This window comes from Alligator mississippiensis, chromosome 10 (assembly GCF_030867095.1).
Source record: "Alligator mississippiensis isolate rAllMis1 chromosome 10, rAllMis1, whole genome shotgun sequence".
Classification (NCBI taxonomy): domain Eukaryota; kingdom Metazoa; phylum Chordata; order Crocodylia; family Alligatoridae; genus Alligator; species Alligator mississippiensis.
In genome coordinates, this window is record NC_081833.1 from 64,688,738 (window position 1) to 64,703,540 (window position 14,803).

Here is a 14,803-nt window from a genome sequence, read left to right on the forward strand (position 1 = left end):
AAGAGAAAGTCAGATTGGAAGCAAATTTAGTTACAAGGATAGAGTTGTAGCCCTTGCTGGTAAAAAATATAACAAAGTGGATGTATTGCAGCTACATAGAACTACCCTATGTGCCCACTAACTTCTCATCCCTGCACAAGAGGTTACAAATATGTTAATCTCTCTCGCTGTTTGCCCAATTTCTGAAACAGCAGCTTTGCCTTTTTTCATTCACTTGACTCCCTGGGATTGTCTAGATCATGAGTGACTGGTGCTTCCTGAATCTGGGGAGGCACCTGCAGAAGTCACCGATGGTGGTAGCCCTACCGACAGCATTAGTGTTGCCCGTCGGGGGGGGCACTGGCCACATCGGGGGGGCACATGCATCCCCATGCACCCCCTATCAGTAGCCTATGGTCTAGACAAGCAGAAACATGGTTTTTGAGGTGCTGCAAAATGCATGTGGCACATGTAAAAAGGTCCTCCATGCTGCATATTTTCAGTGCAAAGCCAAAATTAGATACCAGGAAATCCTGGTAGGTAAAAAAAAAAATGTGCCAAAAATAAAAATCCAAATAAGCAAGACAGTGCATGTGGCTGCAGCAAGCACTGCCCAAAACCAGAGCCTGGCCTGCCAGAGTTGCTACGCCACCCAGGGCAATTTGCTGTGTGCCAGAGCAAACATTGAAGGGCATTCCCGGGGACAAACAGCAGCAGCAAAACTACGTGCTGCAGCTATTTGTCCCCAGGGAAATACATGCATGTGCTCATGGGGATGAGTCTCCTGAGTCTAAATACCATTTATTTTTCTGCTTTCCAATCACTTAAAACATCCTCTAATAAAATCAATTATATGAACATCCTGATCTTCACTATGCTCAAAATATTAACATTGCATTTCCATTCCTTTGCCATCATAACCTATAAGTGCTTTCTGTAATGTATATTATAATTTAATGTGTGTGTGTGTGTGTGTGTGTGTGTGTGTGTGTATTGATATTAAAGCACATAGTCAGGTTCAAAGCCTTCTCTGATATTCTTGTACAAAGAGTGCTAAACAAATTAATCCATACTGTGTTGTACAAGATAGCCTGGAAAAAAACATATCCATGTTGCATTTTCTCTAGTAGACAAGACAGATTAACTACAAAATGTAATGCTGTGTCTGTTGAAGGTTGGAAGCAGGCATGAGAGCTGATGAAAGTTACAGCACAGTAAAGATATAGCAGCAACTTTGAAAAATGAAATCAAGATGTAGGACCATTAGGGCTCTCTAAAGCTGGAGGTTATTATGAATGAAATATCCCAGGAACTTAAAGATTAAATGAGAAACAGTATTTAGATGCTTTGGAGACATTTAGATTATTAAGCATTATCAGTGAACTGGGAACCATCAACCATAAAGGGAAACTGGATTGCTGCATCAGGTGATTATAATCTATATCTGACATTGACAAGTCACCAAATAAATATTCAGTATTGAATCAGTGCAGAGATGCTTGAGAAATCATTGCTGAAACCTTTTTTTGTACAAAGTGTTGTTTGAAGAGAGAGCTGAAGGAAGAGAAGAGTTGCTATCATTTATTGGAACAGCAGTTTTTAAAAAATCCTAACATCAAATCAAACATTTTTCCAAACTTATTCTTCAGTCACCCAGTGTTGTATTACAAGTTGACATCTCTCTGCTATTGGTGTTCAAGTGACAGCTGAGCCCTTTGCCTTCAGCACGAAAAACCCAAGCTTGTGCCTATAGAGTAGTAAGTTAGGATGGTAAATGCACTTACAGCGCTTGAAGCAGCTCTGGCAAATGGGAAAATATTGAAATACATTCACAACTAAACACTAGCCACAAACCCGGGCTCGTGTAGAAGAGGAAGTAAAGAGGAGGTAAAGATTAGCTGGAAGATGGATGTCTCAATAAGACAAATTTACTGTGCCAGCTGTAATACTGCCAACTACTTGTATGGTAGAAGCCTACTTAAATGACAATAAGGCACTAGTAATATGGGAAGGTTCCCTGCATAATGTACTGGTATCTGAAATGAAAAATAAGGCCTGTCTTGACTACTGTTGCCAAGTGTTTAAGTGCTCTTCTTTCAGCATTTACTTAGAAAGCCTTTTCACTGCATCTGGGACTGCTGCTACTACCTAATGCGTTAGTCTGTATCCTGAGAATAATAGCCCAGTTGGCATTCTTAAAGGTAATACGGAGACATCTCCACAAAATGAGTCTGCTATTGTTTTGAGAGCAGAGGCCCATTCATTTTCTCACAAGGGTAGAAATAATATGGCTAAAGTATTATTAGAATCAGCATGCTGTTAAAAAAATGAGAAACATTTGATCATGACTCCTTTAATACTATAAACACAAGAGATTTTCAAACTGGGAAATGCAGACCTCAGGAGTTATATGAAGACTTTTAGGAAGGTCCACCATGGTGCTTCTGTTCTCTCTATTAATAGAAGAAAAAAGAACAAGACTTGGCCATTTACAAAAGGCATTAAATCATATTCTGTATAGATAAGTTACACAACTAAAAAAAAGATGGCACATTGCATGATTGATCATTATTACCAATTGTATTGTTAATTCAATAAAAATATTAATGTGTTTTATTACTATCTATCAGTACTTTCTTCAGGGAATGCATGATGACATGATAAAAAGACTAATCCTGAAGACTTTTTGTCAATGGAAATTTGATTTCCAAGTAGGGCATCAGGCAAACTTGCTAGCTTAAAGGATAAAGGGCAGACAGAAAGCAGTGATCTTACAGCTTGGTGAGGGAACAACTGGACCAACACCCATCACAATAAACAGGGTCATCCAATTGGTGGCCCTGGGGCTGCATGTGGCCTGCAAAGGGTTATGTTATGGCCCCTGGGCTCCCACCTGGCCACTGCTCACACTGGCTAGGGGCAGGCATTCAAAAAGCCTGAGCCTCAATTGATTGAGTCTTTGCAGGTTAGTGTAACCTGGCTAGACTGAACCGGTTTGTAACTGCAAAAACATCCCAAAAATGCAGGCACATGCATGCAGTGGCTCAGGCCACAAGCTGCGGAGCATGAGAACAACCCTCCCATCCCTCCCACAGCACTGAGCTGGGGGGGGGGGGGCATGGCCAGAACCAGGCAGGACACTCTGGAGGCAGGGAATTGATAACAGTGTTTATCACCCAGCCACCCCCCGCCCCCATGGCTGCCCTGCCTGCCCCAGCTCCTGGCCCTTTAAAAAAAAAGCAAAAAACAGATTTAGCAGCTGCTGCAGCATCCTTGGGTCTTCTGGGGGCTCCTGGAAGACCCCCCCCCCGTGGCATGGGGCAGTGGGAGCAGTGGGGATCACCCCCACCCTGCCTGGCAGGAGCCAGTGAGTGCAGGCTTTTTTTTTCAAAGAGCCAGGAGCTGGGAGAGTGGGCAGGGCAGCTATTGAGAGCGGGTGGGGGATGGGGCTGATTTGGAGATTCAGCCAATTGGGCTGTGGCTGAATCTCCAAATCAGATTCGGCCGAATCAATTTGGGGCAGTGATTCGAATCCTTGTCTGGAATCCTTTTTAAATCCCAGTTGTCTAGATTGTTTAAGAAAACAGATATCCTCAGCCTTCTCACCTATTTATAAGCATGCTGTCAGACTTGGACTTCACAGATGATACATGTAGCAGACTATCATCTTTTGTAAATCAGAAGCTGGCATCCTTTTGCAGCCATGGACCAGAGCTTGCAAACTCACCCCCTTGCTGTGACCCACAGTTCTCCCTATCCCCATGCAAAGCTCAGGCCACCTGCACTTACCTTCTCTGCAGATAACCAATCCCCCTAAGTACAGCCGAGAAAGCAGCAGGGAGCGTTGTGGAGGAGGGTGATACTAACATGATGGGCAGCACAAGACAACTGCATGCCTGAGCCCCCATGCCGCCCCAAGCCAGGCTGGACCTTCCCAGGCCAGATCGGACCTTCCAAGGTCAGATCCAGCCTACGGGCCATAAATTGCTGACCCCTGCCTTAGGCACAGACAAAGAAAGCTTGTATTTGGTAACAAGTTTGGGGCATTTACAAGCCAGATCAGATATAAAATAGCAACCAGGAATTCAAGGGTAATTTTTCTCTTAAATTTTAAATTTAGTCTGAAATGCTTTTACCTAATGTTACAAAATTCTGATTTTGAAATTACTTATTTTCAGTTTAAGTCTATCATACACTCATTTAAGGGCCTAGTTATTCGTTTCAATGAACCACAGGACAAAATTTTCAGATAGTGGCACAGAAATGCATGTGCATGTTTGAAATTTTGGTGTGCGTTGTTTGTGTAAATCAAGCATTGCTAAACCATTGTGCGTTTATGCATGGTGTAAACACAGACACATGTCATTATGACATGCTATATTAAAGGATGATATTTCAGTTACTCAGCTGCTGCAATCATGGCTAAGACTAGATAAACTTGGAATTAAATGCCTTCTTCAGAAGTTTAATTTCCTCAAGACATCCTTGACCAAGATCATTAAAAGATATAGAAAATCAAATTGACAGAGTGCAAGAAAAATTAATAAAAGCAACCGACTGGGAATATAGAGATTTGCTCTGACAGAATATGGACCACTGACCATGTGAGGGAAGCTATACTGTAACTTAAGCACATCTAAACCATTAAACCATTTACAAAATTAAAGAAGTATATACTTCTACCAGGTTTTTGAATATTTAAATATACCTGTGATTCAGTGAGTCACATGAATCCTCAACTGGAACACATTATTTTATAATCAGGGTTAGCTTCCTGATGTAAATATACCTAGACATATCACACACTGCAACAAGCAACTAAATACCATGCTCGCTCCAAACTAGCCACACAAAGAACTTAAAAATAATAGGTACAAGAGAAAGGCTTCTATTTTGGGCTGCTTTTTAGCTGAAGAATGTTTTATAGCACAGCCTACATTTGCTTTAAAGCACTGACATTATGCAAATTAACTATGTTAATCCCAAGCAGTCTTGTCACTTTTAAAGTTTTTCCCCCATTCGTTACCACCAAGATGAAAACAAAAGAAATAGATGCCTCCTGCCAAAAAATAATAGCTATATTCAATGTTGCTCTCATTTCCTATTGTTCAGAACGTGTCTCCTGCCATGACCTGACTTCAAATGCATTACTTGCACATGCTAAAAACCTAATTAAAATTTGAATACAATAAAACACTTCTCCAAAACTTCAGACAATCGGAGTTCATCAAGCAGCATCCTTTGGTTATTAGCTATTGTATTTTTTAAGGGTGGCAGGGCTCTGAGGAGTTATGATCTCCCTCCCTTTCTCCCAGGATCTACATCTGAGGTAATTATGTGCCTTTCATTACTGCAGAATGAGTGCCTCATAATCCTTACTTTATTTGTCTCAAGGAACATGCTTGCAGTATGAACAGGGAAGTATGAACAGCCCCATTTTACAGCTAGAGAGCTGAGGTTTAAAGCCTAAAGGGTAGACAGACAGAAGTTCTCAGATGCTACAATTCTCAAACATCACAATGCCTCAGGTCCAGACATCTCGGCTAGAGCCAGAAATTACACATAAATCAGTATAAGTGATCAGAAACCTGTTCAAATCTGTAACACAACAGAAATTCAGTGCACACAGACCATTTTCAAAATGGTGACAAGTTTAAGATAAACCTGGATGGATGTAGTGTCAGATTTAACTAATTTAGGTTAAATCAGTTTATTGAACTTCTGTCCCAGATCTCTTCTAGATTCAAGCTGTCTGCTCCAGCAGAGCAGGGAGGTATTCTCTAGTGCCCCCAGCTTCTGGTCTGGGTCACTGCAGGCATGTGGCTGTATTACTGGAATCAAAACTGAATGTCTGTTCACCTGCTTATTAGTTCAATCTAAGCAGCTTAGACTAACCTGAGAAGATTGAATTCATTCAGCCTTGGGTTTTTTGACTGCCCAAACTTAGCCCTGGACTCAAAAGTGGCATCAATAGTCCTAAATGATGCACCCAAGCTCCTTATATGTATAGTCCATAGGGAGAGTTACCAGAACAGGACTGGCAATCATCAGCATATCAGTCAGGAAGCTGCCTAACTTGGCCAAAAAGAAACACTGAAGAGAGAGTGTTTCTTTCATTATCAAGCTCTTCCCATCTCCAGGATTTATATGCCTACCTATAACCCAAAGTCCTACACCTTTACTTCCTCTACAAATCTCCATCCTAGAGTTAGGAGGGCTTTGGTGCCTAACTGATGGCTTTGGATTCCACAAGGCCCAGAACCTAAAAGTCCCTTTTCAGATATACCCTTTACTGATGGGATCAGATCACCCATAGATCATAACTGTCTCACCTTGTTTTGACAACAGGAAAAGTGTCCCAAAATTACAAATGCTACAGGTTCTGTTTTTCCTAGGTACTAATTCAAGAGTAAATCAGCCCCTACAACACCACCATAAGGTGGGCAATATGCCATAAAACAGAGGCCGTGTATGTAACCTGTGTGGACCTGTAAAAGGCCGCCTCTCCACATAACTCAATATTAAGTAGTGAGAGTGGGCAATACTGCTTTTCATCTCAGTTTTGGCCTTTGCAACTAGCCAGAAGAACGTCTCACATAGTGATATGGGAAGTGTATGGCAGTCACAACCCAGAGGCCTTTTTTTCAAATACCTGGTTTGAGACCACCTTCCTGAAGGGGTGCATTATAAACACAGACATGCAGTGCGACTGTTTTTCTTCTGACAATACTAACAGCAATGTGTTTGACTGCTCTATCCCTCTTCATGAAGCTAGTCAAAAATCCTGATCACACTGAATTACACAAATGTTTGACTCAGCCCTGTTTAAATCACAGAGTTATAGTGAATTAGTTCCAAGAACTGAGGTCTAAGTTCTGTGTATGGCTAAACAGGAGAAAAAATACAGGTTTTACAAGACTATATATAATAGCAATTTTTATATAAGTGTGGTTCAAGCAACTGAACACAGAAGTCATTAATAGATAGGAAGATTCCCTTCCTTTTTTACTACACTTGTTATGCAAGTGAAATGTATGTGCTATCTTATTCAAACATAACTAAAGGGACTGATTGACATTTCAACATCAGTTGGAAACTGTTGTAGAGATAGCATTAGAATGGATCGAAAAGTAATGAAAAGTGTAAGCTGTGACAAAAGAAGTAATGTCTCTCACTCATCATGTACTGGTTCATTTGGATATCTTTCAGGCACAGCAGTCATCTAAGTTAGCTTCTGAAACAAAGCTATTTGATTTTCTACATTTAATATTTTCAATGCAAGGGGAAAAAGCAGCTGAATGTGAAATAGATACATTACTACTGGTTTCCTAGATTTTTATGAGAGCACATGTAACATGCTGTTATTAGTACCAGCCAAAAATCAGAGAATTTATTGCTGGATCCACAAATATTTTTCAGAAAAATTAGACAGGTCATTGAGGACTCTATTCTTGAACCACAACAAAACACCATCTTTGCTTTTCTTTCAACACCTGAAAAGAGGACCAGAGCATTTATATGATGAAGTACTTTTAGAGCAGCCTGTTTTATTGTGATGAGCAACTATTTATTTCACTATGGGTAAATGAATACAAAGGGACATTTCAAATAGTACTGCAAATTTGCTTTTTGTGTGCGTGCATGCCTAAAACACACGCTGAATATAGCATGAAGGTGTAAGTAAAACAAAGAGGTACAAGTAATAGAAGGGAAGGTAATTTGCTTTGCTCCTGGCTGCTTTAATATTTATAGGGTTTGTTATTCAAACTGGTGGACATTTTTTTCTGTTTGTTTTTAAAAGCACTACAATGGCCTTGAATCAATATCCCCAAGCGGAACGACATTACATTTTGAACAACATATTTAGAGTAAACAGTTCTGCTAGTTCAGGGGGCTAGTCACAAACACGAAGATTTCTGGTGAGCTCCTACTCCAGTTTTCTGAGTAGAGGGAGGTGTCTTTAGCCTGAGCACAGCAGTAGCTGAAATGGGAGGCTGGTTTGTACCTTTTGATCTGCCTCTACTGTCCCTTCCTACCAGGATCCCAACAGCCCTCCCAGCTATTTGCTTATGTTTTTAAACTTAAAACCACAGGCAACATGCAAGTGCTGACAGTGAGTGGGCACAACTCTGGCCCACTATTACAGTGGGGAGTGCAAAACTCTACACCACCCCCCACCACCTGCACTGCTACCGGGCATAGGGTCTGGCCAGGCTGCAGCCCCACGCCCTGGCATTGGCATGGAAATCACGCTGCTGCCATCACCCCCACTACTGCTGAGCCTTGGTTTGGGCCAGGCTGCAGCCCTGTGCCCCATGCCCCACTGTCGAGGCAAATATGGCGCAGGGGGAATATGCCCCCCTCACCAGTTCTCCCTACAATGTGTCACCTATGGTTGAAACCATTACAAATCTCATCCACATAAGCTGAGCAGTACCACAGGGCTACAGAGTCTCCTATGGAGACATGACTGAGTGCAGTAGAGATTTGTACTGTTGCCACTGCCTTAATCACATGTTCCAATGATGTCTCAGTTTTTGTGAGAACGGCGGCCTTTTTACCACATGTTCCAACATAGCTGTTCATGTTGTAAGTTCGAGTATTGCATCTAAAGTATCCAGCTAACGCTTGGGACCCTTGTTTCTCTCTGTTTTGCGGTAATGGTTTGATGATGCTACTGGGAGATGTTTATTGCATGCATTATTCTCAAAGTATTTGGGATATGCATATGTTTCTTCATTTGCATTACTCTCCTCAGAGATTAAAAATTCAGTGATTATTTATGGGAAAGAGGAGAATAAAACAATCATCTGCATACTGTGAAACCAAACCAAAGCCAGGTGTTCTTCTTTATTGGGAAGGTTAAACAGGAAGGTGTGAGCAAAATCCAACCAGCTGAGCCTGTGCCAAATTTGCAGTGGCTTATCCAGCCACTGTACTTCAGAGTCTGGCAATAGTTGTAGAGTGTGAACTCCGGTAACCTGAATAACAAACAGAAGTTTATGATATACCTGTATCTTCCTGGAACAACCTTAATTTAATTTGCTGTAATATGTAGGAATGGATTTTCAATAGTTGACCAGTAAGATATTTCCTATTGGAACTGATTGAGATTAACAAATAAACTGAGGTCTGTTCACTGTGTATGGATAACTCTCAATTAGTTTGTTATGCAAGTGAGAAATGGTGTGCTGCCTGGAGAGAAACCCAGTAGTGTTGAGTGGTCTAAGGGCAAATGAAGCTATCAGGAGAGACTACATGCAAAAGAGAAAAGGGAATGGGAGGAAATAGCCCTGAAATATTCAACAGAAGATTGGAGAAATCAAGAATGTCATTATGGCTAGGTCTGACAGCAATGAAAAATGGACTAGAGTCTGGAGAAGCCTAAAACTGTGAAAACCAAGAAATGAATCTGGAGAGAAATGAAGGAGGTTTAGAGAGTTGTACTGAATAAGAGCAAACAGTCCTGAAGAGAGGTCCTTGGGGAGACCCTCTAGAAGTCAGATGGTAACAATAAAAAACAGGTGAGACTTGATAGACTGTTAGCCTGAATAAGCTGATGGACTGAAAAATACATGACAGCACTAATTTCTTTCAGCAGTTACCCTCGGATTTGCTTGTAACCCCAGGATAGATCACACAAAACTCATTTCCAAACACTTGAAATATTTTCTCAAAAACGCACACACCCAAACATGTTTCAGCATTCTGATGCCAAGGAAATTCTTGTAGTAAACAGCTGTAGCAACTAGATTTCATTAAATATATGGCAACAGCATATATGCCGCGAATAAAATATTTTTAATAAGCCAGTAGCTATAAGTGAATAATTGTATATTGAAACAAAAAGTTACCAAATTCACAATGCTTACACTTTAAAAGCTACCAATATAGCCTTAATTAAGATAATACTGAGGTAACCTTATCTTAATATAAAGTATCTGTCACTTTGATATCCTACTTGAGATACATAACAATTAGGTAGATGACCTTGGAGAAGAGGGGATATGCACACTGCATTATTCTGAACGCATTACGCCGGGATACGGAGAACTCTTTACACAGTTGTTACCTGTGCTTTACTGAGAAATAAACACACACCTAAGTGATATACTGACATTTTCGTGCCAATATGAAAATAATACACAGCCTCTGCTAGCTGAAATCCAAGGCCAAAAGGCCTAAGCAAAACCAAGCATATTACTGAATCTCCAAGAAAGAGCAGAAACACACCTTTTTCTCAGTTCTAGGCATATTTAGAGATAGTCCAATTATCAGGCTCCATCTTCCCCTCTCTCTACACACTTCATGGAATTAATTCCCGAGGGCTGCCCAGATGGGTAAGCCAGCGCTTGGATGGCAGGCCGGCAGCAATTTCTGACTTTACCCAGAGGAAGAGGATTTAACACAATCTTGAGCTACCATTAAACAAGGTATACACATGCTATCACAGATCCTGTGGACTTGATTTTCAGAAGTGCTGGGCACCAAGCCCTCCAGCTAAAGTCAATGAAATCTGTGGAGTCTCCCTCTGAAAATCAGGACTTTGCTCTCCCTGGGTAGAGATGGCATTTTCATTTTCAGAAGCAAGTCATGTAAAATCCTTCATGTTTTTTGAAAGCAATGGTAAAAAAGCTGAAACTAGGACTCAAGAATTATTCTATTCCTGCTAAATAGCACCAATCCCTGAAGAGGAAAAAGAAATAAGACGCTTCCTCGGGTCCACTGTTGCTTCATGTTTGGATTTTTATTTCCTCTTGAAACATCTTCTCAAATCCTAAGTAATGTCAGTTCCCTTGGTTATTATTAGTGGCTGTTCTAATTTTTGTTTATCTGAGCTGCCAGATAATGCTTTAACACTTCATAATAATCTCTGTCTCATTCCTTCTCCATTAATGTTTGTCGAAAGGCTGATTCTTATTCCATTGAGGTTTGGCTGGCTATGTCTGCCAATGTTTTATTTTAGTCTTCAGTGATGCTAGCTTGATTTTCAGGGAGGGGTTTTTCCCCCTCTTTATTTCAGAGTTGTCTGCTACATGGTCTCTCTCACTCATATTTTTAATTATTTTTGTTTTTCCAAGTTTAATACTAAGGGAACTTTGCCCTGCTTCAATTCTACAGTTTGTATTTCTTTAGGATAATGAACCACCTGCAAAGTGAAATTTATTCAGCACGGTAAATTTCTTGTGGTGTGTGTATGCACAGCTTCTTTCCCCTCTTGTTCAAACTCCTAATTCCCTCTGATAATTGTTTTTGCAAGCTTCTGTGTTTACAAAGTGACCTAATCTAGCCACTATGTGGTTTGCTGGTTGAGATATTCAACTTTTTTTTGTTTTATGTCCTTTATTTAGATATAGCTTAATGACAAACTCTGTCTTGGTCTTATTCACAATTTAATTACAGTGATTATCACCACAAGTCATGGTAAAAAAAAAACCCATGAGATAGAAACTCAGCTAAACATTTGTTCACACTACCAGTAATAAGGACAGAAGAATATTCTTGAAGTGCAAGTACTAGCCTGGGGATCTGGATTTACTTCTGGGTCTGGCACCAGCTTCCTGTAGGGCATTAGGCAAATCACTGATCCAAACATTTTTTAAGAGCTCAGTTTCCCTTTAGGCACTCAAATCAATGGCCAGATTTGAAATGAGTTCAGTATGCTGCTTGCCAAGCTCTCAAAAGTTTGGCCGCAAGTGTCACGATGGGAGGCAGAAGGTGCTGAGCACTCTTGAAAATTTGGCTCTTGCAAAACCTTTAATTGGCAACTGAGCTGTTAGGAATATCTGGGCCCTAAGGCCTGCTCTTCAGGAACCACGATACCATATGAAGTCAACTGTGGTTCAGTTCTCCATCTCTAACATGGGATAATGTTACTTCTCCATCTTACATAGGGGTTACCTGCATAACTGTGTTCATGTCTGTAAAATGAATGGCTATAAGGATTCTTTCGTTCACAAAATACTGCTGGAACTCTCTCCTTCCTACCCAATACCCCATATAATGGCTTAGTGTAAGAGGTTCATCACACAGACTGCAGGAGACTTTCACCCCTACAATAGGACAAATGACAAAGTTCCTGCCACCTGGAGCTTGTGGGATATGAATGTTCCTACCAGTCACTATGTGTAAGAAAGAATGAGGACCCTAAAAGGCTAGCAAGTAGGCCTGTGCGAGTAGGCAGGTATTTGATCCGGCTTGGATCTGGCTGCTTTGGATGTCAGCAATCTGATCCGGAGCTCTGGATTGGTTTTCTGCTTCGATCCAGCCAAAGCGGTTCTGAAGCTTTGGAGCTGCCTCGGAGATCTGGTCATAGGGTATAATGGGGGTTCAATGAAATATCTATAACTTTGTTGTTGTGTCTCTGATTTGGGTGACACTTGCAAGAGTGGTATCCTCTGCTAAGAGCATGAAGCCTGCCAAGTTTCAACAAGATAGGTGCAGGGGTTTGGGGGGAATTGCACCCCAAATTCTTGAAAGCAAAACCCATGTCATGTCTATGTGTTACACCACAGGGAGGTGAAAACTGCAGGGGTGGTGGCCCCCAGTGAGGCCACGGAGCCTGACAAGTTTCAAGAAGATAGGTGCAGGAGTTTTGCTTTCAAGAATTTGGGGTGCAGTTCTCCCCAAGTACCTGCAGTTGGTCCTGGATGGAAGGAATAGTAAAGAAGCCGGAGGCTGGCCTTGCCCACAATGCAGGCAAGAAAGCTAGTCGATGTAAATGGAAATAGAGGCATCAGGGGGTGAGGGACAGGCTAGGGTCAGGGGTAGGAGGGAAAGGGAGATGTAGCAGCGCAGGTAAAAGTGCAGTGGTGCCTGGGGTGTCAGATGTCCAGCAGGTCGCAGTGTGCCAGAACTCCACTGTCTAATCTATATTGAGTCCAGGAGTTTCTGTACCTACTACCTGGGAGGCTGATGAAGTGCAGTTCATAGGACAAACTCTGAAAAGAGCAAATATAAATTCAAAGAAATTACTTGAATAGTAATAGTAATTGAATAACTAAGCTAAAATAAGCTAAATTCTACCCAATCCTGTCTAACAACAAAAAGGAGCAGGCAAGTTCAACTACTGAGTAAAGCAAGCTGAAATGCTTGAGTCTGAAGGTTCCTTTCTCACGCAGTTCCCTAGAGGGAACAAGGTAGCAAAAGGCACAGCATGCCCCAAACAGAGGGTTTTATGCTGTTTCTAGGTTCCTCCCCCCAGACGCAATCATTGGAAAGGCAGCCAGAGAGAAATCCTTCTCACTGGCCACCTACACATGTCAGTCTTCCCCCCTGCTCCCCCTCCCCCCTCCCACTTTCCCTCCATCTTCTAAATTTCACTTTCAGTGTCCAAAGCATCCGAGGCATCTGAAGCACTTCGGAAGCTCTGAACCACTTCAGATATCTTAAGTGAGCCTGCACTTCGCTCCAGGCATGCTGCTTTGGACGCCAAAGCGTCCAAAGTGGCCGTGGATCTGAAGCACGATCCAAAGCCTCACACAACCCTACTAGCAAGGTATTTTTGAAGAAAAAAAATGATAAGTATACTACCAAAGAATATAAGGAGTGATATTTGAAAAGTGCTCAGTTGCTCTGCACCAGGGTTGACTCTTCAGGAAGGCTATGCAATTTTTATATTTTTTTTTTTTTTTTGTAAATTAAGGCCTCAAGGGTCACTATGGCCATGCTATCTCCAGAGGGAACAGGTACAGGGCTATCCTAACCAGTGCCATGGCAAGGAAGTTTGGTGCCCAGACCAAAGCTCATAGTGACAGCCTGCACACAGATCCAGGGGGCACATGCCTTCCCCATGCTTGCCTGGGAGTGCACACACTGGTGGGAGATGCCCTCCCCCCATCCCTGGGCCCCTCTAAACAAGCCACTCACGGCTCCGTCCCATGCCCTGCCCCAGCTGGGCAGCACCTGTTGGCAACCCTTCACTTCGGCTTCCAGGGCAGTTGCCCTGCTCACCCCCACTTGCTACTGCACTGATCCTAACGTCCTTTATAGCTAAGTAAGGCAAATTTTGCCCTGGCTGAATGACAAAAGTCGACTGTAATTCAGCCATAGATTCTGAATTGTCCTGGCTCATTGGCCAACTGGGGCAACATATTGGAAGGAATCTCTTTCTTTGCATTTTCATATCATGGGACAGCAAGAATGAATCCTTACAGAACAAAGGCTCCAGTTGGGATTCCTCTAAACTGTCAAGGATGCTATTTCTTGCCTTCATGTAAAGTGTGTGTGTCTGATCTGCTGCAGATCAGACACATGCAAAACAGTTCATGTTTATGACTGCTTTAACAAAGTTGAATCTATAGTCACCATTAATAATGACAGCTACCACATGGAGGTGCCTTAGGCATTCTTTACAAAGGTCAGTCAAAAACACATTTCAATTCACTGCTTTTTATTTTTACCACTGCCTACCAGCACAAATCCAATTACTTCTGTTTTGTGTCAGTATCTTCATCAGCAACACACCGCAGAAAGCAAAACATACTTGGGTGACACTTTCTTAGCTGTAGGCAGATCTGATTAATGAGGCTGGGCTGAAATTAACTTTTTCTCCTCATGTCAAGTAGATTTCCTGAGTAGTGCAAAATTCCCTTTATAATGCTGTTCATTAACATTTTAACCACCAATAAGCGTGTTGAAATATAATGTACTTCTTAAGCTGTAGTAGCCATCCATCCATGTCCTATTATCCCTGTAAATATAATGAGATATGATTTGATATTAACAGCCTCAGATTTATCCATTTAGATAGGAAATGTAGCTCTCAGTGCAGAGCTAACTAGCTGGAAACAAGCTCATGGTCTTCAAAGAAGTTGCACTGATA

The 14,803-nt window shown here is 41.7% G+C and overlaps 1 long non-coding RNA gene across 1 annotated transcript in view; it reads right to left on the reverse strand.

The window, feature by feature from the left end:
* Positions 1-14,369: 14,369 nt before the first annotated feature.
* The window catches only part of LOC132243462 (uncharacterized), a 77,845-nt gene continuing 77,411 nt past the window's right edge, over positions 14,370-14,803 (reverse strand). The window contains exon 4 of the long non-coding RNA XR_009455046.1: positions 14,370-14,671. This is a non-coding gene — a long non-coding RNA (uncharacterized LOC132243462). The remainder of the gene's footprint in view (positions 14,672-14,803) is intronic.